Source organism: Humulus lupulus, chromosome 5 (genome assembly GCF_963169125.1).
Source record: "Humulus lupulus chromosome 5, drHumLupu1.1, whole genome shotgun sequence".
Classification (NCBI taxonomy): domain Eukaryota; kingdom Viridiplantae; phylum Streptophyta; class Magnoliopsida; order Rosales; family Cannabaceae; genus Humulus; species Humulus lupulus.
Window position 1 is genome coordinate 95,578,867 of NC_084797.1, and position 18,104 is coordinate 95,596,970.

Below are 18,104 nucleotides of genomic sequence, written 5' to 3' on the forward strand. Positions count from 1 at the left end.
TGTGATCCCAACATAGAAGTTTAAACGTTATTTACAACTTAAATGATTACAAAATAAGCCGGCCTAAGCGACGAAATAGGTTCCAACCCTACTTCCTTTGTGATACCCTGGTCGTGGCAGTCGAGCAGACTGCATATGTACATGTCACCCCTAAAGCACTCCAACTCATGGGCGGTGCAGCTTCTCCTTACCCTTATCTGTACAACATAGCACCAGTGAGCCAAGGCTCAGCAAGAAAACTTAATTAAACAGGTTCAGATAGACAACTGAACATAGACAACATGCTTAGCAGTAATAATTGTACTCAAGAAAACACATTATCTAGTTATGCGACCATGGAGTCACACAAGTGCATACCACACTTCCATTTATTCAAGCGGCATCTGACCTAGACAAGTGCATACCACACAACCATGGTGGCCTAGCCATATTGGTCTGCGTTCCACACGCGTAGTGCCGACCACGGCTTATAAGTCGAGCTTTCAAATCAGATACAATCAAATAGATAATTCCCATAACACATTCAATTCCCACCGTTTAACAAATGTCAATTAAAAAATATAACATTCGATACATTAAACAATCCCTCACTGAGCTATAGGAATAATTGTCCCATGTCTTCTTTTCTAGTAAAAGAATAAATGGATATTTATTATTTAGATAATACATTGTCCTTACCAAGAAGGCAAAAATCCTTTCTTGGATTTTTCTAAACTAAAGTATTTAAGATTCTTATCTATATAAGTCTCTTGATACAGTGCCTATAACGGCCTGAATTTACTGTTAAGGCTAAGTGCCGAGAAAGCATAATAGAATATACAATTCGAATTAATTGATTAAATGCATGACTATGTGGCATGCATGATTTATATGATAATATGAATATATTTATATCCATGTTTATAAGTATTAAATATGCATGTTGGCCCGTTCTTGTTCAGAAGGGCATACTTGTAATTTTGACTCTGTTGATGCTCATAATCTCATCAAGGGAAAATGCAAGGTCGTCACCTGGGCGTACTCCCTCCCCCCCATTTCGCATGGCCATCAAATGGGCGAGGCCACCGAGTCGCCTTCCGCGAGGCCACCGAGTCGCCTTCCGCGAGGCCACCAAGTCGCGAAGCCATCCTATGGCGAGGCGCCCTATTCTGCGAGGCCACCCTAGGGGCGAGGCCCTCCTGATCCGCGAGGCCATCCTATGGCGAGGCGCCCTATTCCGCGAGGCCACCCTAGGGGCGAGGCCCTCCAGATCCGCGAGGCCATCCTATGGCGAGGCGCCCTATTCCGCGAGGCCACCCTAGGAGCGAGGCCCTCCTGATCCGCGAGGCCATTCTATGGAGAGGCGCCCTATTCCGCGAGGCCACCCTAGGGGCGAGGCCCTCCTGATCCGCGAGGCCACCCTAGGGGCGAGGCCCTCCTGATCCGCGAGGCCATTCTATGGAGAGGCGCCCTATTCCGCGAGGCCACCCTAGGGGCAAGGCCCTCCTGATCCGCGAGGCCATCCTAGGGGCGAGGCGCCCAATTCCGCGAGGCCATCACAAGGGCGAGGCCATCATATGGCGAGGCCCTCATATGGCGAAGCCGTCCCGTTCCGTGAAGCCCCTGGGCCACTCCTACCATGCCCATGCGTGGGGCCGAGGGATGCTGCAAGACGTTAATTCATCTCGCGAGGTCCATCCCGCGAGGCCATTTTGCGGGGCCGTCGCATGGGCAATACCTCTCCACCTCGCGAGGCCATCTCACGGAGCCTTCGCGTGGGCGAGGCCCCCCTATCTCACGGGACCCTTAGGCCACTCCAACCGCGCAAGGCCCCGCACGCGCATCCCTGAAAGTCTATCAACCCACCATCTTCTCGGGACGCCGACGCCCCGTAACTTGACACGTATGGCCCGGAGGCGTTTTGCCTCGTGCGCTAAGACGTAGAGCAAGGCCAAGCGCTTATCGCCCATGCCCGTGGGTAACCTTAGAATGCTCCAGGCATCCTGTACCAAAGGTCCCGTTCTCTACACCTCGGGATCCCCATGTTTAGGAGGTCTCGTACGGGTCGAATGCGGCATATTTGTACGACCAAGTACTAGGTACGGATACCAGTGCCAGTGAGGTTGCTGGGGTAAGGATCATGGTCCGTACGTCTACGACCATGGGTCAGAACCGACACCACTACCCTCTGCACCAATACACCTGCTGCCACACCTCAGGAAGGGGTACAGACAAGTAGTGGAAACATCCCCCTGACACCTGCTCCTGTACGGGATGTACAACCACTACCACTGAGACCGTACCCCTAATGCAGTACGCTTGCACCACCTGGTCCCCTGGACCACTATGTACATAAGGCCATTAGAGCCTACTATAAAAGGAATTCCAAGGCCACCTGAAAGGGGGTTGGAAATTTTACTGTAACAGAGATATTAGTGTGAATGAGATACTGAATTCTCCATTGTTGTTACTCCATTATTCTTGAGTCATCGTTCAAGTTTTCATAGCTTTCGAATTAGCAATTTCAATTCGATAATTTTTCCAACTTAACTTCGTTGACGAGTTCTCACCGTCAACAGACTCGTTCTTATTTATAAGGGCATATGTGACTCTCTAAAGCAAGTCGCGACCTGCATCCTGGTTCTAGTCAGGAGGCTCTCTCACCTGGGAACCGTGTCGCGGCTCGCTTAGTCATGTTTAGGCCATTTCAAGTTTTAATGATGAGAACTTTAACCTAAGCTCTCGGGACAAATTCTGCTATCCGGTTTAGTAGAATTTGATGTCCCGGAGACTTGTATATTATCCCAATGCTTGTAATTTGTTTAGGATTTTAATGGTTATTTGTTATCGCATTGTGACTAGGTTATACCACAAGGGCTTAGGATTAGGGATCGTGCTCGGGGCTATCATATGCTAGTTGCTTGGGAATTGAGGTAAGAAAACTGAACCTGAGTTGTGAATGGGGCTTAAACCCCTTATATGTATATATTATAAATATGAACATATCTGTAGCTGAGACTATCTGGATGGGCATGCTTGTATACGCTGCCATTGATTACTTGCTCTGCATTGTGCATTTGTGATTATATCTATATGTAGGCCGACCTAAGGGTATATGGGGTCGATAGCAAGTGTGCGAACTGCAGCCTGGCCTGAGGGTGTTAGGGTCAGCTAAGACACGAGGGGACTCGGCCTAAGGGCACCGGGCCTGGATGTTATACCATAAATAGAAATATGGTTCACACTTAATCATTTTTATTGACTGATGAGTTTGGTTTACATATTTGACTAAGTTGAATATTACTGTTGGTTGGTTATTTATATTCCATTATTAATTGAATATGATGATTTATGGCTACTGCTTAAATATTGTTGCCTAGTGTGCATGCTTGTTTAAGTTTTCTTGCTGAGCCTTTGCTCACAGGTGCTACGTGGTGCAGGTAAAGGAAAGGGATTGTAGGACCAGCAATGAGTTGGAGAGCTTCAGGGGCGATGTGTACATATGTAGCCTGCTCGATCACCACGGTCGGAATAACTTGGAAAGAACTAGGTTTAAACCTTATTTTGCCGCTTAGGACAGCTAAGTTGTATTTTATTTGTCTTTTACAAGTTTGTAAAGTTATTTTGGGATCCTGTGTGTAAACTTAATACTTTAATGAAAAATAACTGTTTTGTTGACCAAATCTTTTAATACTCGACCTTGACTTAGTCTTTAGTTGCACATTTAAGTTCAAATGATTTGCTTAGTAAGTTAAGCACTATTTTAAACACACAGTGTAACGGTCTTGGTTATTCAGGGTGTTAGAGTGCCTAAGGATTGTTCTTTCAATCTCTATAGAGTTGAGTGTATAGAACATTTTGGCTTTTCTAAATCTAATATTTAGAAATCTCCAGTTAACCATTTCTTTTCTAATGACGATTTCTCTACATCATTCTTAATGATTAGAACATTTTCGATATTAAGAATAAGAATCACAACAGAATCTTTCTGGTTGAGATTTTCAAATGATTTTGTCATATCAGTCATTCAGTAAAGACTACTTAGACATCCATTTAAGTTAATCTCACAATCCATACATTGAGTAGTGGATAAGAATATGTAAACAAAGTTATGTTTTGTTACAATAGAAGAAATTTATTCAAGTGCTAAATTCTTGTTTCTGTTCATAGCCTTAGGCTATTCACCTAACTTTGAAAAGTCTGTACTTTCCTCTGTTCTCGCCTTCATCTTGAATATCCTATTTCAAACTAAAGTTCAATAAACTTTAGTTGGATGATCAAGAATCCAGATGTTATAGAATTCTCAATTCCATCTCTAGATTCATGGTGTTTCGACCATAGTTTTCTGTAAAAACTTTTTCATTTCATATACTAGTGTGTAAATGAAGTATAGTTAGATTGTGTTACATGCAATTTAACTATCTTTACATTTGTAATGGATTAGTTACTAACTAACGCTCCAACTATAATAATGCTTTACATAATTCGTGATATTCTTTGGTTCTATCATTGATAATTATCAATAACTTGCTTACTTGACTTGGAGTTTTTATTTCTAGTACAACTTAACTAGAATATATAGTGATTATAATAATCATGCTTCACTAAAGTAGCATTTAAAGAGATACAAATTATTTTGTAATCTTTTATGATAATTAAACTATTTTACTAAATGACTCCATGGAAAATTTTCAATTTATTCACATGACCACTTATTTACAATCAAACATGTATAGAGTATAACAAGTGTAAAAATTATAGAAATAATAAAGACTATAATGATTACTCATTATCTATTTAATCTGATTTAATATGATTAAATTTCATTTCCAAAATACTAATTTTTCTTAGCATTATAGTTGTATGTGAGTTGGGTTTGAATTCCAAGTTTACATGCAAATTACTTGAATTTCAAATTCAAGTTTAGACTTCCTTTTGATCAAATCAAACAAGTCTTGAAGTGACTTTACTTTGAATGATGCATGAAAATTTGTACAAATTTTCTTTGCATTCAATCAAAATTAAACATATCTAAAATAAATGTCAATCAATATTGATTCACTATTTATTATTTCTTTTAGCTTTGAACATTAAAAGGTTCAACATACATCTATATGTATTAGCTAAACGTTTATGTGATTTTTGAGCCTTTAGATGAGAAGGTCTTTGGTTAACTTTAATTAATAGACTATATAAACAGGGAGATAACTATTGAATGGTTGCAATAAAAAACTGACTTTTATTTTTTTTATGTCTAATTAATTACAAGTTAATCTAAAAAATAAATCACCTATATGTTTCACTTAATTGTTGTTGGAATAAGATGTCTTATTAAATCTATGATTTGCACAATAATAAATCATTCATAATTATCATTTGCACTCATTGATGAAATAGGTGGAACAAGTATATTTCAAAAATAACAACTGAATTTATTATTCAAAAGAAATACTAAACTTATTCATTCATCGAATAAAGGAATCTAAAAACATAGTTTCTGGAAGAATTCTAGAACTACTTTAAAGAACATGAACATATTAATTTGTTTCATAATGAAAATCAACTATTTAAAAAAGGTAAAAAAATTAAATTGTTTTAAACTAAACAAAATAAATTTCTAAACTAATCTTTTCATTATTCAATTTTCTTCATCATTGCTTCTTCGCTTTGGATTCAAAATTCAAAAGAATTCTACTTCCCTATAAACAAGAACATATGAAAAATAATATTAGTTGCCTAATTTTGAATAAACCATTCAAAAATTAAAGAAGAGTCTTTTAGTAAATCGAATTTACCCCATATTTAAAAAATTGAGCATGTACGATAGCGTCATCTTTTATTATGGCCCACATCCCGTATGCACTTTCAATAACCATATATCTTTCTTTAATTTCGCCATGCATGATGGATAACATGCATTGGCGTGTCAAGTGATCGATCTCATCCATTCACCATATTTTTCATGTTCATCAAAACTGTATGAAAAGTTTGCAACCTCTGGTGGTAGATCATAGATCGCTCCATAAAAGTTTTGTGTTCCGAAGACAATGTGAATCCTATCGTACAATCTTGTCATGTGGTTAAGATTAAATGGAATCTTTTCCAAGAGTTTCTCAATGAGGTATGTTTGATTTCCCAAGTTTCCAAGTACATGATCAGGATTACGAGAAATTAACCATTGTTCCTGGAAATAAATAAATAAAATATAATGAATTAAAACATATAATAAATATAAGATTTTATTCGGAAAAGTAAATATGATGCATGAATGCAACACATAAAAAACACACACAAAATTATATACTAATCCATGAAACAAACTTTGATCTTGAACGTTGAGATGTAATCTTGTTGAGCCAATGCCACTGTTTTTTTATACTTATTCTGAATCATACAACTTTTTAATTATTTTAAACAAACCTTTTAAAATAATTAAACTTTGGGGTTTAACACCCAAAAGTTTCTTAGGCCCACTTTGAATTTGGGTAATTTAATTCAATAATAAAATTAAACAATTTACTTTTACTAAATTAAAATTCAAGATAAATTTAATTTTGGACATTTAAATTAAATGAATTTTAAATATGGAAGCTAACAATTAAAACATTTTTAATTGGGAAAAAATCATCATTTTTCGATTAAAGAAATTTCTAAATTAAAACCATTTTAATTCAATTTTTGATTTTTAATTAAATGAATAATTAAAATTAATTAAATGAATAATTAAAAATTAAATATGGTAACAACACCCTAGGTTGTACCATGGGTGTGGCGGCAGGAAGGTTGGTCTAGTAGCGGAGGAGCGGCTGGCCACGGCTAGGGTGCATGTTGGCCTGGCTCGGTGCAGTAGGGGTGCGGCTGCAGATGCATGGGCGCGCTAGTTGGGCAGAATGGCTTGGCAAGCGGATGGTGCATAGGGGCGCGACTAGGTAGCAGGGGCGCGGACTGGGCAGCAGGCAGACGGGGTGCCTGGCAGGCGCGCTCGGGCTGGCTGACGCAGCTTGGGGCTCGGCTCGGGTCAAAATAGAATTTTTCCCTGAATTTTGAAAGAAAAATTTATAAAATTCCTATGCCCACAAATTGCTAACACATTTCATTTATAAATTTTAAGAACAATTCCTAAACCCAAGAATGATAAACAACCCTTAAGAATCTATCATCATGAAAATAAACATCCATCTATTTGAACATATATCACATATAATATTAAAATGTATATGATCCCACACAACAATTAATAATGTGCATAGAATAATGACCTGCTCTTGTACCAATTGATGAAAAAATATTTGGAGCATGCAACGAAATGAGCGTGGTGGGCCCATTTGGTAACAAAAAAAAATATTTCTCATTACTCATATAAACTATTTATATGAACAAGAAAACATCCAGACAGAAACATTAACATACAATATTATTAATCATGCAGCATATATATAAATATACAATATATTTCTATATAACATATAAACATATAAACGTACAAGAAAATGAACTTTTACGGTTTGAAGCCTATCAAGTGTCCTTCAATCTTTTCGTATATTTATCAATCTTCCAAAGTGTTCTCTACACCTTAAGATGTGTGTGGGCATATAGAGAACATGTGTTTGCAATTTTAGGAATCACAACTATTTCTCAACACATGAGAACTTGGATTATGGTCTGAGAATGACTAGAATAAAGAAGAAGAATAATGAGTTTTTGTCTGACAAAAACTCTGAGAACTATCGTGAATTGTGTTGTTGTTATATGTATATCTTTCTTCTTTTTATTCTATATCATATATGTAAAGATATATATATTACCTTATTGTTCCTAATAATAATAATAGTAATATAATAATAAAATCATAATGATGATATGATTTGATTTAGGTAAATATCTAACTTACCAAATTTGAAAAAACTATTTTCAAATTATTAATTAATTAAATAAATAAAATAAAAACAACACTAATACAATGTATGTACATTTGGTACACGCATGGCCATGCATGTACTATTATATCCTTTTTCAGGGATATTGCATTTTTCTTTTATTTATTTATTTAACTAAAATCAATCCCCCACAAAATAAGGTATTTATCTTTTTAAGGAAAACATGACAACCATATTTGAAAATTTAAATTTTAAATTCAAAATTCAAATTGATGATCATCGTTATCATCATCTTTTAAAATTCAATAAATAAATAAAACTATATTTGACTTACCAATTTTATTTTTTCCCACTCAAATAAAATAATTTCTTTATTTATTTATATATATGAATTTTTGAAATTCATATATTTAGATCAATAAATAAATTTTTGAAAATCAATAATTAATTCCAAACTAATTATTCAACTTCAATTATCATATAATTGTATACTTGACCCGAAGATTAAAATTCTTCTCAAATTCCCAAATTACACTTATACTATTATATCAGCTCTTACCATGATATGGTGTTGAGAGAGCCACCCTCGGGACCTATGGACCTATAATATTAAGCTCCAATAAATATTAGATTATTAATCAAAGCTCTTTGATTAAATCATCATATTTATTAATCTCATAATTACTCCATTATAAATATGAGATTGGATTCTTGATAATTATAGACATATATTTACTAAGTACTTTATGAAAGAATAAATTCTCCATTGATATAATCATTACATACAACGTTTATCCTCTACTAATTGCTCATAATTAAAAGGGAATAAAATTAACGTTTTACCCTTTTAGCTATATCTTGTTCGTAGAGTACCATTGACTTTAATAGTGAAGGTTGTGTCACAACAAGCTTGTGATGTGAGCGCTCATAACCTTTTCAGTTCCAAATGCCAACCCAATAGGGAACCATTATTCATTCTACAAGAAGGTATAGATTCCATATCTGTTAAACTATGTCCACACCCATGTATATCATTGAGTCCCCAAAACAATTGTTCTTAGCCTAATCATTCTGACAAACCTTAACGCATAAATCAAAGGATCAAATGACATATATAGGAGTTCATAGCAAACTCAGGATTAAGATCATCGTGTATATGATCATCGTTTGATGTGTTTCATTAATACTATGAAACATTGTTTAAACAAGTATTAACAAATCAAATCTGGTCTAGTTCTATATATCACTATATATAAAGTACCTTCACTAAAGTTTCCTACTACACTAGTGACCCGGATCTAAAATCGGTTAACTAGGGATTAATTAATAAATGTTAGCTTGAAAGGCTGAATCGTTCCATTAAAATTGTCTAAATCATAATCCTAACCATGCATCATTCATAATTTCATCTCAACCAATATACTATGCATATTCTAAAATAATCATCATTTATCATACCTCATACCCATTTTAACATGCATATTCTACTTAATTGTAAGAAATTTATCAATCATGGATTAAGTGGTATTATGTGTTCAGATCAAAGCTAATCAAAAAAGTAATTTAACTAATCATACACATTTACAACAAGTTTTAAAAAAATCATCACTAATATCACATGGCAACTAGTATCATTAGCTCAAATGGATAACTTGATTTACACAATATTCACACTAAAACAACTAAAAACAAAACATCTACTCTCTCCTCAAACTTAAATGACACTGTACGCCCTGGTTTTCCCACGGGCTGGTTATCAGGCCGAGCTACGAACTAATCACGATTAGCCCATTAACATCCCTAAGACCGGAGCTCCTGTTTCGAGGTCGTACCTTATTAGCTCGAGCAATCCCTGAGGACTCGCCAAGGTTGCCCAGGACTGGGTGAATGAATCCGAAGGCCGAAGGTCGGGTCAAGGGAGCAGCTCGTGGCACGAGCTATGTATGGAGCTCTGACCCTCTGTAAAGTCAACACACGCAAGATAAACGTGCATATATCTGACATCACGTGTCTGATATCTCCCTGACTTCTCGGACACACAGCAGGAACGTGCGTGTTTAGATATCCACGGCTGGGTTGGGCCGTGCGGCCCATTATCTCCTTACCCATCGATTTGACCATACTTATGTGTCAGGTTTAGGAATTAATCATGAATGTCACAGAGTTGATATGACAAATAATAAGGTCACGGGATGACCTCCTTACCAACTTCCAGGTGCCTTCTCCTATTAATATGGAGAAGCTGGGAGTTGATAGGGGTTGGGAAAAATAGTATCTGAAGAGATATATGCTTTGTAACCAAATACCCAGAATATATCAATAATATTGACTAGTGGAGTAGAGGGATTTTAACCTTCGAACCACTTAAAAACGTGTCCTGAGTCACCTAGTTCATTCTCTAAGATTCTATATCTGCGACGGTTCTATATTCAGCACTAATCCCTTTCTCTTCTTCTCTTAATTACATGTTGGCGAAGAACCGCGTCAACAGTTTGGTGCTTTCATTGAGAGCAAATTCGATTAGTGCTGCCGCAAACATCCAACTATGGTGACCACTCGGTCCAGGCATGGCAACGAAACAGAGCAGCATGATGGGCAGGAGGCTCATCATATTTCCATCCCTGACGAACAAATTCCTGAAGTCCAACCGAGGCCAGGAAAGCAGCCGGCGGGCCAGGACGATACAGGTAGTTCGGTGCCCCGGCCACCTAATCCGAACCCGTGCTATTATACTGCGGTGGAGATGGACAATGCTCAACTGAGGAGCCAGTTAGCAGCAGCCGGTCAGCAAATCCACAACCAACGTTAACGTTGGAGAGAGGCAAGGTGAGGCTCCAAAGTCTCGCCGGGGTAATCGGTCCAGGCATAGCCGTTCGGATAGACTTCCGGCAGCCAACTCCACCCCTTCATCACACCATCGAGAGGCCAACTTCAGAGAAGTGCCTGGGACCGGACAACAGCAATACAACCGTTCGGTTAGGACGTTGACTCCTAGCTCTCAACCATCCTCGAGGACGCCCAGAAGAGCTTGAGGAAGTTCCCAGAGGAGATCCGGGGAGGGCCCACGACGTCAACCCGTCCCCGAAGAACATCCTGCGCCTCGTCCAGATCGCCCGGCGCGGGACCAGCAAGTTGGCAGGGCCGAAAGGCCCCCACCAAATTTGATCCGTCTAGACGGAACCAGGATCGCTTCTCCAGTCAGGCATCCTCCATCTTCGATCAGATATCCGTCTCCTCCTCGGCCCGTCCGAGACATCCCAGCTTACGGAAGTAGTAGGAGAAACCCACCATCAACGGGACCTTCCCGGCGTAGCAGGGCGCCCGAAGAAAGCTCAGGTCCTCACCACCAAAGGCGGACTCCAAGCCTATCCGGCAGGAGTCATTGGACCGGTAGTCGCCGGAGTGATCTCTCTGGAGGAGACCTACGCCAGCGGCTAAGTTCGACACAAAGCCACCGGACCGCCCAGGGAGACGACCTTCGAGATCACCTCAACTCTCACAGAGAGGACCGAGCTAGAGATGGTAGCCAGGCTCTCTCGGGGGGGGGGGGGGGTCCGATCCGAGGTACATAACGGAGGGAATGCCCCAAATAACCTATCTCAAGATAAGAGGGGCAATAACCCACCTAATGTGTACAATGGGTCCGGAGCTGTTGAGCAGCCCCGGAATGACCCAGGATCTCAGGACTAAACCCTCGAGCGCCTAACTCAGATGGAGGAACTGATGAGGAAGCTCCTATCAAAAAAAGAAAAAGACGAATATGATTCGGGAGACGAGATGGAACTCTTCGCCCCCAACATAGCAGTGACGGCATACCGATCTGGTTTTCGTATGCCTCACTTGTCAAAGTTCAACGGGGACGGAGATCCGTCGGACCATTTAGGGATTTTCAACACCCTAATGATGGCCCATAACATTGGCCCGGAGCTGCGTTGCTTCATCTTCCCTTCCACACTGACCGGACCCGCCAGGCAGTGGTTTAAGCAGAGTAAAAGACAGTCAATCAGCTCTTGGAAGACCTTCTCAGCTGACTTCAAAAGGGCATTCCGTGCCTCTCAGGCCGCCCATGTTCAGGCCGACTCCCTAGCCAACGTAAGGCATCAACCCGGTGAGACGCTGAAAGCCTACTTGAGCAGATTCGCAAATGTCGCTGCTCGAGCCAGGGACGCAGATGATAGCTCCAAGCTCATGGCCATGAGAACCGGAATCCTGGTCGGGGGAGACCTGTGGAAAGACATTCAGAGGAAGGGAGTCAGCTCGGTTAACGAATTCCTTAACAGAGCCCAAGAGTGGATAAATTTGGAAGAAGCTGAAGCTTCAGCTGTGGGGACTAGCCAGGTTCCCGAGAAGCCCGCTAGAACGGGGATGGAGATCATGATGGCAACCCCCGACGTCGCGCAGAACAACCAGCCCGGTGGTGGCAAAAGAAAGGGGAATGGGGAAAACGGTCAGCACGGTCAAAAGAAGAATAAGTCTGTGGATAAGTTCAAGCCCGTGTTCACAACATATACCGAGCTCACCCAGTCTAGGGAAAGTATCTTCCTGGTCAACTCTACTCGGGTCCCCTGGAAGAGGCCGGAACCATTGAAACACCACAAGGCAAAGAGAGAAACTTCCAAATTCTGCCGTTTCCACAACGACGTCGGCCACAATACCGACAATTGCAGACATCTAAAAGATGAGATCGAGACTATCATCCGAGCAGGCCCCTTGGTGCAATACTCACGAAACAGGGTCTTAGCGAGTTGACCCGCTCCAGAAGTCCCAGCCAGTCAGCCCGGGCCTCGTACAGATCAGGACGTCCCTCCTCCCGTGGTCGAAGGAGAGATATCCACCATCTCTGGAGGACCGCACATGGCTGGAACGAGCAGAGGCGCCCAGAAGAGATATGTGAATGAATTAAAGGCCCACAATGGAGCGGAGTTCGTCCCGGAGCAGCGCCAGTCGAAACAGCAGCGGTTAGAAAAGCAACCGATCACTTTTACGGAGGAAGACGCAGGTCATGCCCAGTTCCCTCATAATGATCCCTTGGTCGTAGCAGTCTAGCTCGCCAACCGGAGAGTAAGGAGAGTGTTGGTGGACAACGGAAGCTCGTTAAATCTCCTATTCTGATCCACCTTAGAAAAGATGGGATTGACTGTCGCCGAGCTAAAGGCGACCTCCATGATGCTGTATGGCTTTTTGGGAGAATGGTCAGCAGCGATAGGGACGATCGAGCTGGTGATCACCCTAGGAGAAGAATCTCGAATAGTCTCCAAGCTACTTGAGTTCGTGGTTATTGACTGCTCCGCTGCCTACAACGCCATTTTAGGTTGGCCTACCCTCATAGCTTTCGAGGCTATCACTTCCATTCGACACCTCGCCATGAAGTTCCCTACTTCGACCAGAATCTGTACTATCAAGGGCGATCAGCTCGCTGCCAGGGAATGCTACAGCATTTCCATGAAGGGAAAATCTAAACCCGGGCAGCTGGCAATGGCCATTCAAGGCAAAGAGGAATCTCAGGGACCCTTGGTGGATCCTGAGATTGAAAAACCTCAGAGCGCCGAAGAGGAAAAGGTTGCCTTGAGTGAGGACATTGACCCCTGAGTAGGCGAAGACAGATCCGGGCTCCAGGCCATTGAGGAGCTCGAGGAGGTGAACCTCGATCCGCAAATTCCATCACGGATGGTCAAGCTCGGGAAAAACCTCTGTAGCAAGAGGAAGACAGAGCTGGTTACGTTTCTCCGGGCTAATTTAGATGTATTTGCCTGGTCCCACGAGGACATGGTAGAAATTAGCCCGAGTGTCATCATGCACACGCTCCATCTGGATAAAAGCGTCCCTGCCAAGTCTCAAAAGCAAAGGCGTTTAGGGACAACCCGAACTGAAGCCCTAGAAGAAGATGTAGCCCGACTAAAGAAATGTGGCTTTATCCGGGAAGCAAAATTTCCAATTTGGGTCGCCAATCCCGTGGTAGTTTCGAAGCCCGACGGGAAATGGCGGACCTGCATTGACTTCTCCGATCTGAATAAGGCCTGCCCCAAGGATTATTTTCCATTAAAAAGGATCGACCAGCTGGTGGACGCCACGGCGGGGCACAAGCTCATGTCCTTTATGGACGCGTACTCAGGCTACAATCAGATCGCGATGAATCCGGCGGATCAGGAACACATTAGCTTCATGACCCCGACTAATGTCTATTGCTACAAGGTCATGCCGTTCGGTCTGAAGAACGCCGGAGCTACCTACCAAAGGCTAGTAAACAGAATGTTCGCGGACCAGATTGGAAAAAACATGGAAGTATATGTTGATGACATGCTCGTCAAGTCAAAGACTGCCGACGACCATGTTTCCGACCTGGAAGAATGTTTTAAAATACTACGGAAATATGGCATGAGGCTAAATCCCCAGAAATGCACTTTTGGTGTCGCATCCGGGAAATTCCTGGGGTTCATAGTTAATACCCGAGGAATCGAGGCAAACCCCGACAAGATCAGGTCACTGTTCGAGCTCCCTTCCCCCAGGTCGTGGAAAGATGTCCAAGGCCTCACAGGAAGGGTAGCAGCACTCAACCGGTTCATTTCCAAGTCAACCGATAAATGTTTGCCCTTCTACAACCTGCTCTGAGGGAACAAGAAGTTTGAATGGACAGTAGAATGTGAAAGCGCATTCCTCGACCTGAAGGCACATCTGGCCGAACCACCTGTGCTATCCAAGCCCAAGGCAGGAGAGTCTCTCTTCCTCTACCTGGCCGTCACTAAGGACGTGGCCAGCGCCGTACTAGTACGAGAGGAAGACCAAGTTCAGAAGCCAGTTTATTACATTAGCAAGAGACTCCTCGGAGCAGAATCACGGTACCCACTGATGGAAAAATTGGCGGTCTGCCTAATCACGGCCTCACGAAAGCTCAGACCGTACTTCTAGTCCCACTCGGTACACGTCATGACCGATCAGCCTCTAAGGCAGGTTTTGCAAAAACCTGAAGCATCGGGATGTTTGTTAAAGTGGGCGGTCGAACTCAGTCAGTTCGAGATTTTCTATACTCCACGAACTTCCATAAAAAGTCAGGCCTTGGCCGACTTCGTGGCAGAGTGCACGGGATTCCAAGAAGATCCATCAGAAGGCTCATATCAGCTCACCTCGCCCGAATCGTTGTGGAAGATCTTTGTGGATAGTTCATCCAACGAGAACGGTTCTGGGGCCGGAATCATTCTGATCTCCCCCGAGGGACATAGGTTCCACTCGGCGCTAAGGTTCGGGTTCAAGGCTTCCAACAACGAGGCAGAATACGAAGCTTTGTTAGCTGGGTTGAGGATAGCCAATGAGTTAAAGGCGGGCTCCGTCCAATGCTTTAGTGACTCCCAGCTCGTGGTAAACCAGGTTCTGGGCGAATATCAGGCGCGGGGACCCAACACGGCCGCCTATTTGGCAAAGGTAAAAGCCGAGCTGTCCGCATTTAAGCGAGAATCGATCGAACAGATACCTCGAGAACAGAACGCCAATGCGGATGCCCTTGCCAAACTCTCCACCTCGGGAGAGACGGAGACCCTGGGGTTGGTGCCAATAGAATTCTTGGAAAACCAAGTATAGAAGGAGATTGGGCAGAGGTCGAGATGATTGATGCTCGACCGACCTGGATGACCCCCATCCTTGAATATCTCGTCGAGGGCAAGCTGCCTGAAGGACGTAACGACACGCGGCGAGTCCTATATCAAGTCCCTAGGTATACAATAGTTGATGGGTTATTGTACCGACGTGGGCACTCCCTATCGCTCCTCCGATGCGTTCTTCCAGGTGAGGCGAAGGCCATCCTGCAGGAAATTCACTAAGGATTCTGTGGAGACCACACTGGGGGGAAAATCCTGGCCTTAAAGATTCTCAGGCAAGGTTATTACTGGCCAACTCTGTCCAAAGACGCGATCTCATACGTGAAGAAGTGCGACAAATGCCAACGATTCGCTGCAGTTGCCCGAGCTCCTCCAGTCGAGCTAAGGATGATCTCGGCCCCTTGGCCATTTGCTGTTTGGGGAATAGACCTAGTGGGCGCCCTGCCCCCTAGAAAGGGCGAGGTCCGTTACGCCGTGGTAGCCATAGCCTACTTCACTAAGTGGGCCGAGGCAGAGCCGTTGGCAACAATAACATCGAAGAAGGTACTCGACTTCGTGGTTAAAAGTATCATCTGTCGGTTTGGTATGCCGAAGAAAATCGTCTCCGACAACGACACTCAGTTCGATAGCGACCTGTTCACCGAGTTTTGTGAAAGGCACGGGATTGTAAAAAGCTTCTCCTCCGTGGCCTATCCTCAGGCGAACGGCCAGGTCGAGGCTGTCAACAAGACTCTAAAGGCGAGCCTCAAGAAGAGATTGGATGAGGCAAAGGGGGTCTGGCCAGAACAGCTCCCCCAGGTCCTATGGGCATACCGGACCTCGCATCGGACTCCTACGGGTCATACTCCTTTCTCCCTAACCTTTGGGAGTGAAGCAGTCCTCCCCGTGGAAGTTGAGGTTCTGTCACATAGAGTCCAGTCTTACGACCAAGATCGGAACCATGAGCTCCTGTGCCATTCCCTCGATCTAATTGATGAAAGGCAAGAGGATTCGCAACTCCAGCTCGCCCATTATCAGCAAAAGATCACTCGCTACTTCAACTCTAAAGTCAAAAGGCGCACCTTTAACATTTGCGACTTGGTCCTAAGGAGAGTTTTCCTGGCCGGGAAAGATCCCAAGGATGGAGTCTTGGGACCGAACTGGGAAGGACCATACCAGGTCATCGAAGTCAGCAAGGAGGGAACTTATAAGTTAGCCCGACTTGATGGAGGAGCTGTACCACGGACCTGGAACGCCATCCACTTAAAGAAATATTATCAATGATCCACTTGTAAGGCCTGGAAGGCCACTTTCTATACATTAATAAAAATCAGCTTTTTACGCACATTTGCAATTGTAATCTTAAAGTAACCATGAAAGACCCTTTCCCAGTTACTTGGGGGGCATATGGTACCTGGATATAACCAGGTCTCCTTAATGACTTAGATGTTGATTTTTATCTATGGATCGTTGCTCTTCTTAAAGAACTCGAGATATGGATAAAAGTTAACCCGAACTAAGTTTTCAAAATAAGTTCCTGGTTTTAACTAGGTCGTAAAAGCTTGGAAGTTAACTTAAATTTATTGATCGTTGCTCTTCTTAAAGAACTCGAGATATGGATAAAAGTTAACCCGAACTAAGTTTTCAAAATAAGTTCCTAGTTTTAACTAGGTCGTAAAAACTTGGAAGTTAACTTAAATTTATTGATCGTGTTTCTTCTTAAAGAACTCGAGATATGGATAAAAGTTAACACGAACTAAGTTTTCAAAATAAGTTCCTGGTTTTAACTATGTCATAAAAACTTGGAAGTTAACTTAAATTTATTGATCGTGTTTCTTCTTAAAGAACTCGAGATATGGATAAAAGTTAACCCGAACTAAGTTTTCAAAATAAGTTCCTGGTTTTAACTAGGTCGTAAAACTTGATAGTTAATTTAAATCTATTTATCGTTGTTCTTCTTAAAGAATTTGAGATATGGATAAAAATTAACACGAACTAAGTTTATATATAAAAAAGAAAGGATATATATAATGTAGCCGAAAGCATAAAAAAAAAATATGAGTTAAAAGCGCAAGGCAAATTGTCTTGAGGTAAGGACACCTCATGCAAAAGTTACAAAAAATACTTCAAAATATAAAAAGAGAAAAAGAGAAGAGCGCCCTAAGCTCCGTCAGTCGGCCCTTTGGAGGTCGCTGTTTCATCTTGCTCCGCCGCACCAGAGGCTTCCCCAGTCTCCGAAGGTGGCGCCTCTTTGTCGAGGTGAGCTTGGAACTTCACCAACAAGCGCGCCTAGAAATTTGATGGCATGAAAGAGAAGTCAGCCTCCGGATTATGGAGCCAACAGTGGTAGAACAGATCCTGCATGGACTGCTCCGAGATGGTCTTCTCTTCCTCCAGGGCTGCCTGGGTGGCCTGGACTTCTGTCCTCGCTGCCTCAAGGTCCGCCTGCGAGGTGGCAAGGGATGTCTCGAGCTCCTGGACCTTCGAACGGGTCTTCTCCAGGTCGACCTGGGCCCCCTCCAACTCGCCCTTCGAGGTTGTCAGGGCATCCTTGGCTGCCTTAACCTCCTGAAGGGTGGCCTGGTGCTCGGTCCTCATGTCACCAAGCTGAGTCCTGGCCCTGATGATGCTTCGGTGAAGGGCGACGACACCCTGCGAGGAATGAAAGATAAACCGGCTC